The 15084-nt window shown below is 39.9% G+C and overlaps 1 protein-coding gene across 2 annotated transcripts in view; it reads left to right on the top strand.

Moving 5' to 3' along the window:
• The first annotated feature begins 1980 nt into the window (after positions 1–1980).
• The window catches only part of fcho1 (FCH and mu domain containing endocytic adaptor 1), a 128496-nt gene continuing 115392 nt past the window's right edge, over positions 1981–15084 (top strand). The window contains exon 1 of one of the 2 annotated variants that reach the window (XM_030132489.1): positions 1981–2066. The gene's annotated coding sequence lies outside the window, so the exon portion shown is untranslated. Of the gene's footprint in view, positions 2067–11232; positions 11252–15084 lie in introns of those variants that run through there. The other variant, XM_030132490.1, reaches the window with a different exon arrangement.

Consider the following 15084-nt stretch of genomic DNA (forward strand, 5'->3'; position numbering starts at 1 on the left):
GTACGAACCTTAAATCTCTAAAAACTCAGTGTTTCATGAACTCAGAAAATCAGGCCAATAAAAATAGAAACTAGACCAAGATAATTTTCACTTGTTCCATTGGCAGATTTTTTGCTTGAATAAAGCAAAAAATCTTAAATTAAGCAAAAAAATCTGCCAATGGAACAAGTGAAAATTATCTTGGTAAGATTTCTTGAAATCAGATTTTCCAGATCTATTGTCTAAAAATCAGTTCTTATATCTCACTGAAAATTTCCTCTTTAGGTGATTATGTCTTATTTTAAGTGTGATGAGATATTTTGACCAGAAATGAGAAAAATACACTTGGTAAGATTTGGATTTTTTGCAGTGTATTAATGATTTCTTGGTGCACACATGGAGTTGTGAGCAAGAGGAAAAATACTGACATTTTTTCTACCTGACTGGCCCAAGGATACAAAACAGAATGACAAAGAGGCTGTGTTTTGGCTCTTAATTTTGGCCTTAAACGTACACAGCGTTCTGTGTTGATAATAAACTCATGAGGTCCATGACTCAGGGGAGGATGACTGCAGGGATGCAGAGAAGTCAAAACCACCACTGGGCCGTGACTGAGCAGGAGGCTCGTCTCGTAGGTTTTCTTTGACTGTTTCTGACTGTCTCATACCAGCAGCAGCATCACTGAACTGCCAAGAGGAGGCACTTATGGTAAATTTATACTGTGCAGCAAAGCATTGTTCAGAAACACACATATTCAAGTGGAGATCCTAAAGTTTCTGAACAGAGGCTTGATGTTAGGGAAGGTTGTTCATAAAGGTGCTCATACAGCCATTAATCATCTAATATGGGTATAAAAGTGCATGTGTGTGTATGTGTACTCTGTAGATATAAGAAAAGTATGTAAATGCAGGAAAATATTGCAAATAAGGGAGACTGGGTATGGTTGTAGGACTGTAACTGTATTTCTTGAGCTACATGTTTTTCTCATGTTTGACGAATACAAAGTCAGAGATGTCATGAGTTAATGTGGACAAGATTAGATAAAATAAGATAGATAAGGTAAGGTAAGATAATATAAAATAAGATAAAGTAAGGTAAGATAAAATAAAATAAGACAGATTAGATAAGGTAAGATAAGATAAAATAAGATAGATAAGATAAGATAAGATAAGATAAGATAACATAACATAACATAACATAACATAACATAACATAACATAACATAGATTTTTGACAATGTATTATTGAGAGAATTTAAGAGGGTTTCAAATATTTATTCAAAATGAGATGTAGTAGAATCTGAAACACAGTATGGGAAGGAACAATTAATCCTTTATTTTATCATAAATGTTGAGAATCAACACATTTGGAGATACATGGTTTTCACTGGACAGGAAAAGGATGGAAAATTGTAAAGCTGTTTATTCTATATATTTTTTATTTCTATATTCTATACTATGTTTTATACTCCTGTTGTACATTCTTCTTTGTCCCTCCTTGTTTTAACTTGTGTAAAGTGACTTTGAGTTTCTTCATAAGTGCTCCACAATAAAAATATATTATTTATTTATTTATTCATTCATTCATTCATTTTTTCATTATTATTGCAGTGTTATGTGAATGAAATGCATTTGTGAATATCTTCCTAACATTAAATCTTTCAGATTTTAGGTTCTACTTTGTGTGTCAGTCAGTTGTTTTGCTGGTACATTTCATTCACTTTACTGGTACATTTTACTTGTATATTCGTTACTTTTTCTTCATCTCAGATTACATTCACTCCAGTCCGTTACTGCCGCTTCTGCACATTGTGGGCGTCTCCGTGAGAAGATCAGCCAATGATCTTACTATACACTCTCTTAGACCCGCCTTTTTATGGTTGCTATGCCTACTACACGTTTCGCTCTGACTGGCGGTGGGAGTAGCCAATCAGCGCGGGGCTGGGCGGGGTTTTTTGCGCGGTCTGCTCGCTGTGTGCTGCTGGGTTTACTACTCCAGTCAGAGCTCACAGGGTGAACACCGGCGGAGGAGCGGGACAGCCGCACACACAACATGTACTATCAACGGCACCTGCGAACTATGCCAAGGTAATAACTTGCTCTTTGTCTTTCTTCCCTCTTTCTGGACTACAGATAATGTTTAGAAGTCAGTGTGGTAGCCTGCGGTAGTGCTAGCTTATCCAAAGCTGAGTTGTTGGTGATGGCTGAGTGTTGAACCCGAACTGGAGCAGAGGAGCTGACACAAGGACTGATGCAAAGCCCACTAGTGTTAAGACGGAAACTCAGGCCAGGCGTGCAAATTTATAACCTGGAATTAAAATAGGAGCCCAGGTTAACTAAAGCCAAACATTCTGCTGTTACTGGAGGGTTTCACAGTTAGCATCTGTGAAGGTGGGTCAGGACTTGACACTGAACTGAGGTCTGGATCACAGGTATGCAGTTATTTGACATATCTACACATTCTGGAAGCTGCTATAGACCTATATTTGGAGTTATGGGCTTAAAATGTCAGAGTCAGCATGTAAAATGTTCCACCAGCATCCTACAGTGTGTTTTATGTGAGGTTCTTGTAACTGACTGCAGTTTTTTTTTTTTTTTTTGGAAAATACATGAGGAAAATGAAGATACTGATCCTTCAACAGGTCTATGAAGTATCAGAGGCAGGTCCTGCTTTGCATATTGATGCCTCTAGTTTTCAGACAGTTGATGATGGATTTTCTAGGTTAGAGAGAGCTGATGCCCACAAATTATTCTGTCCTACATTCCCTGTGTGGTATAGAAATATAGCTCTTGTAGGATGGAGTTCAACTTAAAGGCATCCTGAACCTACATTTTCTTTGCAGGCGTCTACTTTGTTGAATGTATTTGCAGTATCGTAAGGTGCCTAAACAGTTTTTGATATCTGAAATTAAATCTTCATACTGTGATCTAAAAAGACTACTTTTTCAGTTATCAGTAATGTTAAACATGCAAGTGTTTTGATTATGATTAACTGGATCTTTTATTCCTAACTTCAGAAACACTCAACATGCACAAATGCATTTGTTTGGGCATATTTTAAGGAGGTACTGTGGGTTGTGGAGCCAAAAAATATGTCACATGACCATAACATTAGCGATATAACTCCATCTGAGGGTTTTGTGGTATCTCATACTGAAGACACACTGCACATTTCCTGTCACTGAAAGCAAGTTGGTTTTAAAATATTCATTAAATGACATTTCTCTGCCGTTGGTCAGCCAGTGTTTGGGTTTTTGAGGTCTTAAAACCAGTGGAAATGAAACTTATGCGTGTTCAGGATGCACTTAACTTGCTTGATTGCGCTTCAGTGAGTAGGTGTGAGTCAACCACCATCAGGTTTCACCAAAGCAACCAGACAGGAATTCCCCTTTGAATGCCCGATAGTTTAGTTTGGTAAGGTTTCACTGACATTTGACTTGATTTACAAACACCTGCACCATAAGCTACAGCAGTTGCATGTTCACACTGCAGCATTTCTGCCTCCTGATGCATGAGTTGTTTGCTGGCATTGTGTTTCCCCCTCTCTCTGTGGCAGTTAATGACAGGATTTGAGGGGTGAGTTGTGCTCAGTCTTTTGATATCAAACGAGTAAACAACACGTTCCCTCTGCGGTGGTTTGTCGACTCCAGCCGGAGATGGACCTTTTCTCTGCTGAATGCCGAAAAAGACCGTGAGTCAGGGTGAGTGGGATGAAAGAAAGGAGACAAGTCACAGGAGAGGGTTTTCTTTCATTAAATGAAGAAATATGCATCTGCACTGGGATGAATCAGACTTATTTTTTGAGAATCATTGTTCATTTACAGGCCAAAAGATGTTTTGGATGATATGCACGGTTTTCTACAGGATTCCAGTGTTTTCCCAAGTTTGTTCAAGATGTAAAGCCTTTATGCACCTGGGCCGTGACAAATAAATGAAATGGAATATTTTGCATGCAGCACGGAGTTCAGATTTTTTGACATTTGATCAATAAAACATTAAAATATAATCCTGCCGGGTCCTTCTACAGAAATAGGATTCAGCACCTGGAGCCTGCGTCTCCAGTCTGTGTGGTCCATCCTTCTTTTGTGTCTCTGTCCAGTGTGCAGGTACAGAAGCACATCTGATGTTCATGTTAGAGAAACGTCTTGATGTCTTTTTCTGTCGTTGCTGCTGCACATGTCATCTTTCACTTTATTATCTTTTGTCAATTGTGTATTTCTTATTACCAGTATAAATCAACAGGTCCATAGCTGCTGTTGTTGTCACATGACGTCTGTTTCAGACAAATAATGGGTTGGTTCCTTTATTCACGCTTCAAATGACATGCTTCACCGTGTAATTTTCATGTTCTTGAAAATGTCGTCATTGCATAAACTACGGTTCGAGAAAATATAATGACATGTAAATTGATTGTAAGAATCGTTCAGTGTGTATAGACTTTTAGATGCAGGACTGGGATTATGGTATGTTATGGTTTCACTTCAGTATGGACCATTGTTATGACCATATCTGCAATCACACAAATGGGAAAAACAAGAGCTGATGTGTCCAAATATGCGTTCTTTATGCTGTCTTTTCACTGCGTGGTACTGGCTTGACTCGACTCGGCCTTTTTGTGTTTCTGTTACGTAAAAGAACCTGGAATCTGGTACCCGGTACTATTTTTTTAGTACTTGTTCGGCTGAAGTTCCAAAACAGGTGAAGAGATACTAAAATGTGATGTGTAAACACTGCAAACCACTGATTGGTCAGAGAGTCATCTCTGTGTCATTGCATCATCAATGTGCGACTGGCCATTTTTAAAAAACCCAATTCATAAGTTTACAGTAAATATTCCAGTAGGTTAATCCATGATGACAGCCTGCTAAATGACACCGTGGTCGGTCGGAGGTTCAGACATCTGTGTCCTCGGTGGCCGATAAAAAGATTCAGCGTGAGCTTGCCTGGGCAACATGCAACATGTGCGTTACGGAACTTGCGAGCAGCATCGCTATGACGACCAGGTACTCTAAAGTCGGTAGTATCCTGTAATGGAAACGGTCTCCAGGAATAGTACCTGGCATCAGAGTCTAGTCGAGCCGGTACCACGTAGTGGAAATGCGGCTTTAGTCTTTATGCCCGGTTTTATTGTTCCATCTCTTTAGACATTATTCTCATTGTTTTGCCTTTTACAAATAATTCCCAACCAACCTGGTGTCTTGAACATTTTTGGCTCCATTGTCCAGCTCTTCTCTAAAGCTTCTGCTGACTTTGCACACCATTGAACAACAAACCCTTCTTTGGTGCTTTTTAAGTCGCATTTCATTCAGTGCACTTTTGCCTCTGCACACACCAGTGGAACATGCTGAAAAACTGAAGGAAAAGTGGAGGATAACCGAGAGAAACAGGTGAATAAGCTCCCTGTTTTGCATTTATATTTGGTCACTGTAAATATCCGTGCCATGCTTTATCTCACGTTGACAACCCGCTGAATGGTCCTTGTGCTAAATCGTCAGACACTCTCATGCATACGCTTACAGACATTCATAGTTAATCATCCCCACTCTTCCATATCCCAGATGACTCCTCTTTCTCTCTGTTTCACCCATAAGGATCCTCTTACTTTTCCAAAGTGTGATCTTGCATCTCCGGATCCCTATTGGCCGTTTGTCAACACATTATATGGCACTGGTGACAGATATAAATTATCCATGTCCAGCCATATGTACAGTAGGGTAAAGTGCTCATATGTTGCCTGAAGTGCTGTGAGGCCTTCCCTCTCGGCTGCCAACCGGGGCAGGACCTAGAGGCAGGAAATGTAAGGCAGGAAACAGTACAGCGAACCTGTTGCGTAACAAAAACACAAAACAAAACTCTTGATAGCTACTGTGCAGGTTCTTAAATTGCAGTGTTGTAGATTTGTGTCGGAAATTAAGTGCTGAGGTGTTACGTTATGAGTAAACGTTGGGAATTGAGGGGATGAAATGACATCCATCTGGTAAATCTTGTGCAGACCATGACCTATGCCTGAGGCTGTGAAGGAGTCCAGCCAAGGCCGCCCCCCCCGCCCCCCCCGTGGCAGATGGGAGGGTCCTGGGGCAGGATAGAGGGTCTATTTCTGGGTTACTAGTTTATGTTTTGCTATGGTGTGCTCAATTACTAGGACTGATGGAATGAAGTGACTGAAGAAATGAATCCCTGGTTATTTGGCTGAATAGAAGCATGTGGATTTTATTTTGAGATCATTTTATGACTTTAGGAGCAGCCCTTTGCTTTAATGAGCTACAATTGGGAATGTTCATTTACAATTCAATTACCTAAAAATGTTTTTAATGGCTGGTTTTAAACTGTGTGTAGCTTAATGGACCTTCTCTCCCATTCAGATTCGGCTAATTCTTCTGTTTGTTCATCAAAACAAATGATCATTCTGGGTTCTCCAATATGACCATTAGGACTTTTTATATTACATTAAGCATATGTTCGTGATTTTCATGGAATTCATTTCAGTTAGAGGTCATCTGATAGTGGATTTTTTAATAATAGCAATGGTTTAGAGCTGGAAAAGGGTGATAAATTAGTCTTAAATTGTGGCTTTTTTTCTTCTTGATTTAATCTCCGTTGTTTGTATAAGGCTAACAGTATTTTATTTTTAAGTATGAAAAGTCTACCATGAAGTATACAAGTAAATTACTGATAATAATGAGTCATAATTGTACAAAGTGAAGCTGAAGAAGAGGGTGTAGAGACATGGTGTCATTAAAATGTTAAGCAGCGGAAAATAATCTTGAAACAGTATTGGAAGCATGACATTTTAATTTCCCCCTGCTTGTTTTGTACAGACAAATCAAGATATTTATAATGACTCTGCAAAAATACTTGCAGGTTAAAATCAGTAGTTAAGATCGTGTTTTTTGTTTCTGTTTTATTGTCTTTAGAGTGGCAGTCGGTGCAGTATGTGTTTTTTTTGACAGTTAGAAAAAGTCTTCCTTATAAAAACAAGTTCATGAAGGAGGTGAAATTGGTTGTAAGCTGAAATGATTAATCAGTTAGTGCACTGTTAAAATTAATCGATAACTGTCTTGAAAATCAGAGAAAAAAAAACAAAAAAACTAAATACTTTGGTTCCTGAGTATTGTCTAGTTTCTTTCCTTTTCGGCAACAGTAAACTAAATATCTTTGGGCTGTGGACTGGACAGTATATTTGAAGGTGTCATTTTGAGCTTTGTTAAACACTTTCACTATTTTCACAATTAACCAGACGCAAATCATCAGATTAATCAACAATGAAAACATGATAGTTCAACATGAAGTCCTGTAAGAGGCACATTATTTGTTTTGGGCAACACATGCACTTGGATTTAGGAGAAGAGTGTGTTGTCTTTTTTCAGTATTTAGAATGTGAGTGGGTCAAAACACAGTAATGTCCCGTCAGAGAGTGAACTCTAATTGATTGCCGTTCCAACATTTCTTTCTTTCTTTTTTGTTTTTTTATTAACTTTCTTTTTTGGAAGTAATTTCACAGGCCTGACATTGCAATGTGATAAAAAGGACTTCCATTCTTTCATTTTTCTTTTTATCCCTCCCACAATCCCACCCTTCCCAAAACAGTTATTTCAATATAAAGTAGCTCCTTGTTTTGAATAATCCCTTATGGTCCAACTAAAGCAAAAATGAATTTAAAAGTAAAACTGTGGGTCATTTAGCAACACTAATCTGTCAAATTGTCTCTAAAATGTCCCTTCAGAGAGGTTTCGAATACCGTGTTTTGACCCGAGTCCTCTGTTATGTTGTTTTATTCTGGTATGAGCTCAGTGACTCTGACTCTGAACATGCAGCTCCATTGCTTTGTATGTCATTTCCCTCATCTATTCCCTTCTTTTCTGTCATCTGTCTACCATCAGATACTAAATATAGGTCCATTAATGCCACATAAATATGATAAAACAGACAACAACTGGTAGCTGTAGGTGTGTCCTCATTCTCTTTTCATTCAGATACAATAAACTTCTGCAGTGGACCCAACAGTTGTCTGAATTCACAGCTGAAACCACTGCAGACACACACTGAACTGCGCGTGGTCTCGACGAGTAATGTCGAAGTGTTTTCAGTCACATCGTCCTCTTTCACAGCTGGCCATACCCGCTGGGGAAGTGATGCCCGCCTGGCACGTTGTCATGGACTGGACTGGACCGAGGCTGTGTCCTGCAGAGACAAAAGCACATTCAGGCCGGAGACAAAGGGGAGCTGACGGCCTGGGTTGTGTTTATCACTCTGCTTTCTTTTCACCCTCATCCCCTCCTGTCTATTGTGTGTTTGTCGTCTCACTGTTTCTCTCAGCCTTCTAGTCAGTGAAGGCTTGTGCACATGTTCACAGTGTCACTGAAGCTGCTTTAGTCATTTAATGCAGGGTGTAATTCTGTCATCAGTTTGGCTGTGGTGTGATTATTGGTTTCACTGTGTCATTATTAAAGCGCCGGCTGTGTGTTTAGTGTGCTTTTGCTGTGATGAAAATTTGGGGGTTGCTGAATGTGTTACGGATGATTGTAGCAATCATGCATGTGTTCAAAATAGACACACAATGAGTCACCACAAAGATGGATTTAATATGGTTAAGCCTTGTTTTGTTCTGCTAATGTATATAGAAACTGACTGGATAACAAATAAATATTGTGTAGGCCACAGGATGTCTGGAAAAACTAATTACAACTAGTGATGTCCCGATCTGGAGTTTTTTTTGCTTCTGATTCGATCCATTTTTTTTTTTTTTTTTTTTTTTTAGGATTAGTTTTGTCAATACCGATCTGATACCGACTTTTGATTTAAATTTGGAGTCATTATTTATAGGTTATTATGATATTAGTTTACTTGAGATCACAGTTGGGCTGAATGTGGAACCTGAACTAAAACAACTATGACACCTTTGACTCTTAATAACTTTAGTATAATTTTTGCATTTTCCAAACTCATATTGTGGGCCAAATTAGAACCTTTGGCAGGCCGGTTTTGGCCCACAGGCCGTATGTTTGCCACACCTGTAGCGCATCCATGGACAGGTCCATTGAAGTATTATATGGGGTGCGTTCCATGCCTTATGATGGTGATGAGTAGATCAGTGGGTTACTTGCGGGTTTGGTTGGGGCGGGTCAAAAGAATGTCAGTTTATTTGTGGGGCGGGTTGGGTCAGGTCAAATAATTCCACAAAAGCCCCGTAGGTTGAAAAAAACCCAACTTGCGCATCACTACCAGACCTTAAAGTGAAAATGAGACTTATAGATGTTTGACTCATTCCTCTAACCCTCCCACCATTGTGCAGCTAATTTTCCTTTTCCTATATCTTCGGAAAGTTTAATTTGAGGGAGCAGGATGTTTGTTCACCCCCCCACACACAGAAAATGCCAGATTGGCAGGTGATACCAATCTTCCGATCAGATCAGGACATCCCTAATTATAACTGGTCATTATTTAATCTGAATCAAGGGGCAAGAACCTCAGCTTCCACAGATTTACACTGAAAAAAATATACTTGGTCAGTCATTTTCTTACAGGACTCATTCATTTTATTTGGATCCATATACTAGTGGTCTGGTTCATCTTCAAGTTTTTCCTCCCTTAATTAGATCTCAGGTCAAGTAGAAGGCTATGATATCTGTCAAATTTAAAACTCATTTTTTCCACGTAGACAGCTTCACTGAAGTTGTGGTTAATATGTTCCACTGACAAGACTGTAAAATGACTTTTTTAGGTAGTGGTTGATGGAATTTACTGAGTCGGTAAGCTAGCTCTCATCTTCAGCACAGCTCAAGTTGATGTGACAGAAACGGCAAAAGATTGACAAAGGAGATATTGTGATGTCCAAATCACTCAGTTGGAGCATCTCTAGGTATTGTTGTTCTTTCCCAGTGTAAAGTGGTTAGTACCTACCAAAAGTATTTAAAGAACAACCGGATCTCAACCAATCCAGCATCTATGGGAGCAGAACATTATTACCACCTGTCTAATATTGTGGAAGTCCCTCTTTTTCCACAAAAACAGCTCTGACCCGAGGCCTACACTCCACAGACTTAAAAAAAACAACATGGCAACTGCAAAATCACACACTACTGGTTTTAAAACAGCAGGTTTTAAAATGGAGATGTCATGGCGTCATTGCAGTGTATCGTCTGCATATAATTTCATTAAAATAATTATTTCAACTTTTTACCTCCGCCAAGGAGGTTATGTTTTTGCCAGGGTTTGTTTGTTTGTTTGTCTGTTTGTTTGTTTGTTTGTTTGTTTGTCTGTCCGTTAGTGTGCAACATAACTCAAAAAGTTATGGACAGATTTTGATGAAATTTTCAGGGTTTGTTGGAAATGGGATAAGGAAGAAATGATTAAATTTTGGTGGTGATTGGGGGTGGGGGGGCCCACGGGGGGGGCCACTGATCAGCCTTGGCAGAGGTCTGCGCTCTCCGAGTGCTTCTAATCTTATTATTTGTTTTGACCAATCTTAAGAGCCCAATCCAAAGATATTTCACTGGCCTTTACAGCTGAAACCTTACACCCAACAGATATTTGACATTTTGGAAAAATCTGTGAACTGATAAAATGGTTATGAAAAGAGTTCTTGATTAAATTTTGTTCATTGATTGGTTTCAGCTCTAGAGATCATTCATAAGCCAACTTCATCCTCACTGTACAGTCTCTCCAAAAGTCAATATGCAGTGACGCACAGAATACATTTCAGTCAATAGAATAAGTGAGTCATATACTGCTGAAATGGGCTTTAGTGTCTTGTTTTGTCTGGACTGTCTGTGCTGTCAGACAGAAATGTGAATATAATTGAAAGGATGGATGAAATACAAATGCAGAAATTAGTTCTTTGTTGAATGACTGAAAGATAATTTCACTCCAACCTGTGCACATTTGTAGAAGTTGCAGCGAAGCTTTTGTTAAAGGTTGACTGATTGTTTCAATCCACGCAGGTTTAATATTAATGCTGTAAACTACAAACGTCTGGAGTGAAAGTCTTCCTCCAAATTACCAGTCACAGTGGTGACTCATCCCATGCTGGTCGATGTGGCAGAGGAGTGGAGAAGAATGTCGGCGGCAGTGAAGGGGAAATTAGGCTTGACACAAAATGATCTCTCCTCCACGCTTCGCCAAATCAGGTTTAAAAGTAACACAGAAAGACAGACGAGTCGATCTCCAGCGTACTCGACTCATGAGCCTCCAGATGCTCCACATGTTCAGCCTGTTTGTCCTTGTGCCTCAGACGCTCTGGAAAAAGAAATCTGACAGCGTTGCAGTTCTGTCAAGTACAGTAATGAAATTAAGGATGTAATTGAATAATTTGGACGCTACTTTTCGTGACCAATTAGCCCAGGAGGTTATATTTATCCATGCTGTGGCACGACATGGATGCCAATGGGAGTGTGTTCTTCTGCTTCACACACTAGGGTTCAGACCATTTTGAAGCCCTCAGTTCACATTTTTTCCCATCACCATCTTGGCTTTTTGGAGTCAGAGGTGACTATATTGCCCCATTTCCACTGCGTGGTATCGGCTCGACTCGGCTCTTCCTTTTTGCATTTCCATTATGAAAAAGGACCTGGAATCTGGTACCCGGTACTAGTTTTTTGGTCTCACCTCCGCCGAGGTTCCAGGATTGGGGACCAGATACTAAAACGTGACGTGTAAACACTGCAGACCACTGATTGGTCAGAGAGTTTTCTCTGTGACCCGCTGTTTTACAAAAAAAAAAAAAAACGATGCAGAAATTGACAGTAAATATAGCAGTACATGAATCCAGATGATAACAGCCCAAAACTACACCATGGTCAGTCCAGGAGATTCAGTCTTTGGTGGACGACGTAAAAATTCAGACGAGACAACACGCAACGAGTGAGTTTATCAGCAACTCTCTGAGCAGACGACACGGAAGTAATGCGCCACATTGCTATGACGTCCAGGTACTGTAGAGTCGGTAGTATCTTGTAATGGAAACGGTCTCCAGGAATACCGCGTAGAGCCGAGCCGAGCTGGTACCACGTAGTGGAAACGTAGCATATGTGGATAGAAGGGTGAGGGATGATAAATGAGCTAACACTACCGAAAACTAACTGATATGGTTAAAGACGTTAAGTCCAGTCTTATTAGTGTAACTTCATAACAAAGACTATAGTTTTCTTATCTTTCAAGTAGGGCTAGCAACTAACGATGATTTTAATAATCAATTAATCCATAGCTTATTTTAATAACTAATCGATTCACAAAAGAAAGGGGGAGGGTGGGAGGTATATATGTGGGGGTGCTTTCCGTGAGTGCCGCAAGTACTGAAACTACCGTGATACCGAAAGTGAAACTTAACTTTGGACGTCCGACTCCCGGCTTCTATGCCTCTCTTGTACTCTGGAGCTTATATGGAATTTTCACAACTTCTTACCTATATCCACTGGGATTTCTCAGGTTTACACCCCCTTTATGGCACCCCAGGTTAGTGAGCACTAGCCCGCTACCTACACTTGTTATGGCTAGAGACCGGCAAGCTCGAGTCTTCAACCAGCTCCAGTTATAGGCTATCAAACTAGCATTGTATGTAATTGTTCTGGTCAACAATAGGTAATGTTAGTCTGGTGGCCTGAGAAACGGACATGGATGAAACCGTTATAATTACAATAGTGTCTGACTAGCTAGGGGCTAAAGTAATCACGACACGTAGACTATCTTAAGATGGGTTTACATTATGTTCCTGGTGGCCACAGCAGCCCTGTTTGCCTGAAATGTATTGTCCCGTCAGTTTTTGGCCATTTTTTTTCCATATTCAAGTTTTGTTACATAAATGTTCACTATATTTCAGACAAACAGGGCTGCCGTGGCCACCACAAACATAATGTAAACCTAGCTTTAAAAATCTGACCCAGCATCCGAAGTCTCAGCCATGCTCCTCTGTTTTCCTCTGTTACGTGCTCAACACCCAACAAATCATCTATTGAATTCATTGCCCACTCTTTTAGATCTATTTAATTTAATCGTTGCAGCACTACTTTAAAAAAAAAATTAAAAAAATCATTTATTCATTGATTCTCTGAACCACTTAATCTTTGAAAAAGTGTCAGGGGTACTGGAGATTATCGCAGCTAACAATGGGTGAAAGTCTGTCACAAGTTTATCGTAGGGCTGACATGCAGACGAACAACCAAAAAAAAAAAAGTATTCAACAAATGGAAGCTTCAAAAGTTCACTCAACACAACTTTCATCAGACATCAGACTGGGCAGTATGGTATAAAATATTAATCTAATTAATCCAAAGGAATAATCTTGATTGTGTGATTTAGATATTGTTACAATTTTCAGAAAGCAAAACCTCGATTAATTGAATTAATCTGACATACAGGCCAGTATAGATGCACTGATATATTGACTGGGCATTGGTATTGGCTGAAGTTGGTTGATATCTAATTATTTGTTAAAAAACAAAATGATTAACAAATATCTTCCTATGATAGTATTTTGTAATTTTCAGCAGCTTGGTCCACCAATACTCAAACTTCTTGTTGAGGTTGTCGCCAAAAAAAGGTGTCATAACTACAGACACTTAAATGGTGGAGTTATCAGTGGACGAATTTATCCTGTTTTTCACATCATTAATCCATCCATTTTGTGAATTGCTTACGCCTAATGAGGGCCTGAACATGTAACCACTTCATCTCAGGCATTTCCACGTCATTCAGAAACAAGAACTGGTTTTCACATTGCATTAATTCGATCCATCTCCGAGCCCTAGCTGCATGTACCCGCATGTGAACGCTGTCTTATTCAAATCTTGTTTCTGCTGCTCATCTTTTGCCTTCTCATCTGGTCCATGTTCTTGGAGGCTTCTTCTTGTTTACCTTCCTGCTTTTCCAATATGAGTCTGTTTATTTTATTGGAGTTTGTCATTACCCTCCAGCTTTCCCTCACCCCTCGTGGGTTTTCACCTCCACCTGTCCTTTCTGCTCTCTGGCCCTGTTCTTTTGTCACTTTGCCTCCCTCCTGCTTTGCTCTGTGAGCTCATGACAAATGTTCCTGTTCAGAGGTTACTGAAGCGTCTTTATTCCACCCTTGGCTTTGTCTTTACATTTAACCCACTTTCATATTATTCAGCCTTTTTTTGCGAAGCTGCTCTTTGGCATATTCAATGTGAGGAGTAATTTGTGCTCAACCTCGAACTTGTGTCTGCAGTGAAAGCGTGGAGGCAGGTGGAGGTGGAGGTGGAGGGAGGGCAGGGGTTGCTGTGACCTTCCTCCCTTCTTTCAGGAGGACATCTGTTAGTAAGACCCCTCTCTGGCAAAAGAAAGAGGAAGGGAAATAAAAACATAGAAATGCTCGGCGTGGGTGGAAAGGATGCACCATTTATTTCCTGCTGGAATTAAATGGGTTGTGAGTTTTTGTCCTCCGCTCCTCCCCATCTGCTTTTCTCAAGTTCTAATTTTTCATGGCAGCCATCTGTGTGTTGTCAGGCAGTGTGATGGTTTAATGCAGGAGAACGGGGTTAGTGAGGTTAGTGTGTCTCTATTGATAAGAGCGGCTGCTTCGTCTTTGTGCCTGCCTGTCCATGATACCATCCTCCACTCGAACGGTCCAGTGTTTATATCTGTTTGTGCCGCCGTTCTGCCTCTCGGGTCTCTCTGCTTGTCTTTCTGGATGTAACTCGTTGACACGACACACATGATCAGACACGATTTGATGTAAATGAAGTGGCAGCACAAACAGGATTAAATGACACGGATGACAGATATTCTAAATTAGGCTTGCACTTGATGCAAGATAAAGTGTGAGAACAGCTGTTTATAGCTGTTTAAGACTAGATTTGGTTTTCTCTGGAGAGCAACCAGACTGATAAAATTACAGTTTTGCGCAAAAGTCTTAGGCTACCTCTAGGTTTGTTGAAATATTCAGACATATTTATTTCTCTTCTCTTTTCTTGAGTCACAACAAGAAAATACAGGAAACATGTGCTCAGCCTTAAAGACTCACAAAAAACAGAACTAAATATGTTTAAAAGGTTAAAGTCACTATTTAGTGTGACCTCTGACCCCATGACAAGAGAGAAGCTGCACGAACAATTAGAAACATCTGACATGTGTTGAATGAAACCTGGTATAAAAC

The sequence above is a fragment of the Sphaeramia orbicularis genome, chromosome 4, assembly GCF_902148855.1.
Source record: "Sphaeramia orbicularis chromosome 4, fSphaOr1.1, whole genome shotgun sequence".
Taxonomy (NCBI): domain Eukaryota; kingdom Metazoa; phylum Chordata; class Actinopteri; order Kurtiformes; family Apogonidae; genus Sphaeramia; species Sphaeramia orbicularis.